Source organism: Sebastes fasciatus, chromosome 16, assembly GCF_043250625.1.
Source record: "Sebastes fasciatus isolate fSebFas1 chromosome 16, fSebFas1.pri, whole genome shotgun sequence".
Lineage (NCBI taxonomy): Eukaryota > Metazoa > Chordata > Actinopteri > Perciformes > Sebastidae > Sebastes > Sebastes fasciatus.
In genome coordinates this window covers 19,214,107-19,221,697 of record NC_133810.1, presented here as the reverse complement: position 1 = coordinate 19,221,697, position 7,591 = coordinate 19,214,107, and positions in this window count along the sequence as shown.

The window sequence follows — 7,591 nt, the reverse complement described above, 5'->3', positions numbered from 1 at the left end:
TGAATGTGAGTGTAAATGGTTGTCTGTCTCTATATGAATGTAGCATATTTATGCGGATGCAGTCAGTACAGACTATGGCGTACAAATGACACGCAAAAAGCAAGAAAGGCGTTCTAATTGCACGCTAAATGCCTTGCGCATTATTGTGTCATCCATAAGCCTTTTCCTGCGAAAGGACTCTTCCAGAACCAGTTAATGTCCAGTAGGCTATCAAAACAGCCCAAAGGGCTATATGTAAAGATATAACGGACAAAACAACCCTCCATGCAACAACAAACACTGGGGATACCTTGTACCTAAACAAGGTTTTGGCATGCTTTTGTGAGTCCAGAGATAATGTATGTTGCTTATTTATAATTGGGTGACGTTAATTAGAGTTTCACATTTGTTTCTCCATTTTCTGTATTTTTCCATTCCTGTTTCAGACTATTTCACTGTAATCATATAGTCATTATGAATGATGTAACATGTACAGGAAAAAATGTTCCTCCGTAAAACCCATTCTCACCACATCCTCTTTTGAAGCATTCCCTGTGTCCTCCCTTTTGACCTTCTAAAGTCCTCTATTTCTGGTGTGAAACTGAGGTACATTACAATGTAGTCCTCAACCACACACGTCTTTCATAGGTTGAAAAGAGGGTCAAAAAGAGAGAGAAAGCATGAGCGAGAAGGAGAGTCATGCATGGCTAGATGGGTAGGAGGGAGCAGCAAGCTGTGACTCTTGGACATGTTCTGGTGGGTGCACTGAACCCCGGAGGCTGCAGCCACACTCAGCTCTTTGTTGTTTTCGTTCTGCACAGGGAGGCAGGGTACTTTCCTGAGCTGGGGAGGAGGATTAGCGTTGCATGGCCTCCATCCCCAGCTGCACACATGACCAGCACCGCAGGAAAGCCCCCGAAGACGGCCCAAAAGGAGGTACGCGAGGGATGAAGGGAGCAGGGCGAGGCATGAACATCAGCTCTCTCCCAACACTGAGGAATGTTGCAAGCCCTGTAAACCTTCCAAATGATCACTGCAACACACTTTCAACATCCCCCCCTTATTTAGGAGAGGCTGGCTTCTTGTTTTCTGCAGTGTCTCTCCCAGTTTACACTTCAAAATGTTCTTTTTCTCTCTCATTGTTCAGCAGCACAAACACAGAGACTTGTACCATCCATTCTTTAACCTCTAATCCTTATCCGCATTACTACACATCATCAAGCCGTCCCCACATTCACCTCTATATCGATCTATATAAATCAGCAGGGATTTCTAATATTTGACAATTTTACCTGAAAGATGCAATTGCTGAATTATGATTTAATCTCTTTGTCGTCTTGCTGCAGATTAACATTTGGAGTACAGGGGGAACTATAATCTACTGTCTACATCTACTGGCAACCAAAAATTTCCTCGCTCTCTATCCTAATTGGCCGGTCTTTGGTGCCAGGTGATGTCACTTCCCGTAGAATACCGCAGATCATCTGTCACCAAATTTTACCAGCTGTTGGAGCAGAGCGTTCCAGTTGCTGTTTCTTCTCACAACCTCCAGGAAGTCACTGAGTTCAGAGGGAAATAGTTCCAGCACGTAAAACTTTAACATGTTGTTTTTACATTTCGCTTTCTATGCGGATAGTTGGTGAGCTTTAGGAGTACCGGTATATTTTTGAGCCTTGGAGTGAGCCAAGCCAGCTGTTTCCCCTTCTCATTTCTCTTCCTGCTTCGGATCTTCATGCTAAGCTAAGCTAAATGCCTCCAGGCTCTGGCTCCATATTTATTGCACAGATACAAGATCAATCTAATTCTCTGCAAGAAAGTGAATAAGCGTATTTCCCAAAAAGTCCAACTATTCCTTTAACAAAATCAGTTCATCCAAATGCAATTGCCTAATAAAACAATCTTGCTAAATTATTTGTTGTATTGCAGTTAAAAAAATACTTTGGGTTGGGACCTGCAGTGTAAACAAAGTAATGAGATTCTTATGCTGTGGAAGCCAGTGACTCTCTGCCATTAGACAGCACATACTATTCAAGTCAATCAGAATAAAACAAACTCAATACATCTCAACTAAATCCAGATTAGCTGATCTGGAAGTGAGGAAATCCAAATTAAAGTTGCTAAATACAGGATTGGGAGCATTTCTATTGCCTCTCAATGGCTCTCAACATGACAACGGCGAGCTGGCGGCTCGCAGCTTACAGTGCTAACAGTGCTAACAGTGCAAACAATGACGAAAGTGCTGACAGAGATAACAGTGTTAACCTGGAGGGGGAACTGGAGGATGGGCGCTCCACTTCCGCAACGGCGCCAATGGTCGGGACGGCGTTATCAGCTGTAAATGCCATATAAGAGCAGTGCAGAGCAGCAGCCGTGAGCTAGCCAGTGGGGCACCCTCACATGCACTAACATGCACTAAAAGCCAGCCCGGCTATGTCAACGAAGCAAGTAGAAGCTCTGATTACAACACACACACATTCTCTGCTCAGGTAAACATTACTCCTCTATGTCTTTACCTAGCAAATAGTTGTTTGCTCCTATATTAATGCTCTGGATATCGTACAGAGCACATTTCATGCACAGACATGAGACTGGTATCAATCTTTATCATCTTATTCTCTGCAAGAGACTGAATAAGCGTATTTCCCAAAAGTGCAACTTTTCCTTTAACAAAATCAGTTAATCCAAAGGCCTAATGAAACAATCTTGTTAAATTATTTGTGTATTTGTGGTTGTACTACAGTTTTAGAAATACTTTGGGTTACGGAATTCAAATTAATTCGAGACACCGTTTCGGGGCATGACATGATGGTTTTCAGAGCAACAAGAAAATAAAAATTTAATGTGTTCATGCTCAATATACTTGTGAACTGTTGTTATTACAAGCCCAGACATTTTGCTTGCGTTGTAATTGAATCATATGCAACATGGCTTGTGATTTAATTAATGGCTCGCGTTGTTGACGTGACTGCAAATAACTGCAAGTTAATTATGTGGGAACAGCTGTATAAGCTTCGGTATATAATGTTGGAATAGGCCGTTTCTTAGTTCCATTCTCTCCTACCGCTATGCCAGGATGACATGCCAGCATAAACAGTATTTAAAAGGAGGGGTCAACAAATGTGGCTGCCAACAGATCATTGCCACTGCAGGAATACTCTACACCTGAGAACCAGATTATTTAAGTAACTCTCATCACAAAGGTTTGCACACTTTGCCTCCGCACATGTCAGTCAGTTATATCCAAGAACATGTCATGTCAAAGCAATGCAATGCTTTTTAAGACTGTAAATCAGACTTGCTAGTTTTTGTGTATTGAAATAAGGCTCAAGAATATTGTTCATTTTGATCTCAATGCTGAACTGAGAGCAGAGAACACCACCAGCACAAAAATTCAGCGAAGTTTCCCTCTCCTTTCATCACCACTCTCTGCTTTATCTGTTCCAGCAATATTGGCAACTTCAAGGACATACCACAACCATTGTACACTCTATCAATCGAGTCTCCAAAGTGTTAGGGGTTTTGTGGTGTGTTTTCCCGTCGTGCTGAACAAGTCGGTCACGCCTCGTGTGAGCCTCACAGCTCCACTCTGCCTGATGAGCAACGCTGGCTCCATTTCTAGAGATTTATTACTCATCCTGCCACTAATCACACACTCAGCCTCATCTGTCAGGAAGCAAGTGGCTCTATTGTCTAGACTGACAGTATGAGGAAAAAAAAGCTTGACAAAATTACATCAACAACTGTTTAGCTTGTGCAACTAAATAAGTAGTGTCATTTGCTTTCTCAAATTATCATGTCCCTGAATGTGAAGCAGCCAACACTGCCCCTCCTGTAGCAGTACCAGCCGGCCAGCTGTTGCTGTTGTTGCAGTTAAAATCAGGGTTGGAGCCCCATCTAGTGGCAGGACCTCCTCACAGAGTGGCCTGAGAAACTGCCTATAGAATACATATGAATGTTAAGAATTTAAATGATGATAAGGAGTAGAGATGGCTATCAAAATTGTGTGCTTTTTTGGTAATAAACAAATTATACCAGTAATTCTCTCAGTAGCCTATCTACCCACTGCAGCTCCTTAAAGCTGCAGTGGGTAGAAATGGAGCAAATATGAATACAAAAAGTCATTTTTATACGGTCACTCTGTCCTGACAGTAGTGCATGAGACAGGTAATCTGAAAAAAATCATGTGCCTCTGTGTCCTTCGGTGTCCTCCGGTGCTCCTAACGGCATCTGCAAGATTTCACAGACCGGAGGAAAACAACCAATCAGAGCCGAGCTGGAGCCTGCCGTCTCTGAGCAGCTGTCATTCACTCGAGAACTCCGATCAAACGGTCACACTAGGCAGCGCTGATCAATTATGAATCAATATTCTGTTACTGTAATTCCTATTTCTCGCCTCTCCTTTTTAGTTTGACTGTTTGCTCGAAGTCTGCGAGTGCTTGACAGCTGCCTCCGTTGAATGAACAGCCAATAGGAACGCTCTCTCTCTGAAATGACCTGTGATTGGCCAAAGTCTCCCGTCACAGGCTAGATTTGTTAAAGCCTGAAAACAGAGCCATGAGGAGGTGCAGAAGTCTATAGTAAGGGTGAATTAGCCTAATGTGGGACCTTTTTTGCATTTCAGATTTCTAGAATATATTGTGATATGAGGCTATTACATTAAATCCGAACCCAGTACCACTCCGAAATCCCCAGGATGTGTCCTAATCAAACCAAAAAAGAAAATGCAAATATCACACTCATACCACCTGGCACCACTCAACTTTTCTCAGACAAAGCTTGATTTTCTAATGTGAGACAGTCATGTCTGAAATGTGGGACACTGAAAAGTCTGTTAAAATGCCTAAAAATCACCTTAATTAATGTGGGAAACACTCAAGGTTAAATGTGCAATCCAATGTTCAGTAAGTTTACCACTTACAATGTTATTGCTGTTACAAAACCTAGGCTTATGTGTGGATGTTACACAGAGAATCGAACAACATCAAACAAACAATAAGACTATAAATAAATAAAGAATAATGAATAAAGACTATAATAGTTTTGAAGCATTTAGGCATATTAGAAAGACATTGAATATTAATAGTTTTATTGACTTTTATTTGTTTGAAGAAGACCTACACCCACTGGAGCTTAGGTGTCCCACATTAGGTAGTGCCCCACTTTATGGTAACTCACCCTATCTCTCAGAACACTTGAATTACAATATGCTGAAAGGTTATTATGGAATTTTTGCCCAATGATGCCAAAAATATGCTGCCTACTGCAGGTTTAAGAGCTCCGAATTAAACTGAACACCAAAGGTTTGGTTAGAAATTATTCAAAATCTGCAGATGTGCCAACATGAGCAATATTCACTGCAGGTTTCAACAAGGGTGCTAATGTTGGCTTTCATCAAAATGTCCATGCATCCAAGACAAATTAATATCTTCATGATATTGGACTTATTTAGCCTATTTGCATGTATTTGATAACACATCAGTTCCGAACGCCAAATGGAACATATTTAGGGCACTAAAAGGAATCTGAAAGTCCACTTCTTTCAATCACAGGTACAGGGGTCGGCAACATTGGAGAAACCAACAAGAGTAGCTAGATTTTGAATGTATCCAAACTAAAAAAAAAACAGCCCAGTGTTGCCATCTCTTTTCCGATGAAATTAGCTAGCAGCACTAGCTCAAAAAGTCACTAAATGTCACCAATACTGACTGACCCTTCAGACCTCCCTCCAAAGCCACTTCTCTACAATTATCATTATGAAGGTGAATATATAATGAAGTAAACAATGAACATGTTAGTACTCATAGCTGTCAAGCTAGCAGTTTCTAGAAGATTCCGGTGACCCGCAATGAGTGCATGAGTGCGCCAGGTAGACAGGAAGGCAGGTTGGCAATCCAAGCTGCAACCGCCACAGATACCGGATTTTTTCTCCTTTTTTTGTCAGAGCATTTGATTTATTGATTGCTGTCAGGATGGAAAATTTCAACAAATATAGCCCTAACAAAAACGTTTCTGAAAAAGGACCATTATACTTTTTTAGTGAGCATTTGTGAAAATACTTGGAACTGGTATTGTGTCGAATACTGTTACCCGTTGATATGTGTTTCCCTCTAACTACCGAGGGGGGCGCTATCATTTTATTAGGAGGGAAACACTACTCGGCGGGGGAACAGACTTCGACATAACACCTGTTTACATCTCCAATCTGTTTTAACAGTATCTTTCCTCCCAACTGTCTGCAACATCGTACCTTTGGGATCTGTATTTGTTGAAATCTAATCACTGCAGATGATAAAGGCCTATACAGTGTATTAACCTCACATTATTCCGATTGCATCATTTTGAATCATTAAACACATCTCAGAATCACTCGAAAAGGACACAGAACTTTCATTCGCTGTTATACTAAAACTAATACCAAACTAATGTACGCAATTTTAAGCACGTGTGTTTGTCCCAACTTTTTTTTGTTCAATGTGTTGTAGGCCTTTGATCTGCACATCTCTTAAAGGTGCCATATTATTAAAAAGTGAGATTTTCATGTTTTTTTATTATAAAGCAGGCTTAGGTCCTATATAAATACTGTGAAAGTATCGAAACACTCAATCCACAGGGAAATACACACAGCCTGTATTCAGAAACTCTGCATTTGAAACAAGCTGTCAGGATTTCTGCCCATTTGTGATGTCACAAATATACAGTGTTTAGACCCTTAACCCAATTTTTTACGTAAACATTCTAAATGTGTCCCAGTTTATTCCTGGTTGTAGTGTGTGTGAATGTCATCAGCAGACAGGAAGTATACATGGGCCCAAGCTGTTGCCTAGCAACACAATTCTGTTGCAATTCCGTCAAAATGCGCTAAAATGGAGCGTTTCAGACAGAGGGTAAATACAGGCATATTCAGGCCGACAGTATGAGGAAAATAAAGTTTTTTTTTAACATTACAGCATGTAAACATGTTCTAGTAGAAACACAAAATACAAGTATGAACCTGAAAATGAGCACAATATGGGTCCTTTAATGTCCACGGTCACATGTGTGTTTAAGCACCACATAATGGATGACATGAGCAAAAATTCCTTTATCACATGACTGAAGTCCAGTTTGTGCTCAAAGCTTTTACTGCAGGAGCATTTATGAATATGAAAAGCCAGCGAGCATCCCAAGCACTGAAACAAGTCGTTCTCATGTTTCAGACAAGTTGTCATGACTGTTGATGATAAATGGTGGAAAATGTAGGCTAATGATGATAAAGATGCAGCTCAGTGATCAATAAATACAACTCGAGGAGTAATCCCCTGATTCAGTCAGGTAGTAAGTAATGCACTTATTGTTTATATTAGGAAATTTAAAAGATTTAAATGGATGAAGCACACAGATTTTACCTGCTGGACCAGCTGACATAAAGGAAAAGAAAGAAGAAGTTTCTAAGTCTTAGGTTTGCTTTTTTGCTTTTATTTATTTCTAAACAAATATTTTGTCGCTACCAATACTACTTCTATTGGTAGCATTTGTATATAATTGAACTTTTTTGGAATACATGAAATTGTATGTTCACAGTTTTGTTGTGCAAAAGAAAATAAATAAATTTTTAAAATACACCAAAGCAATA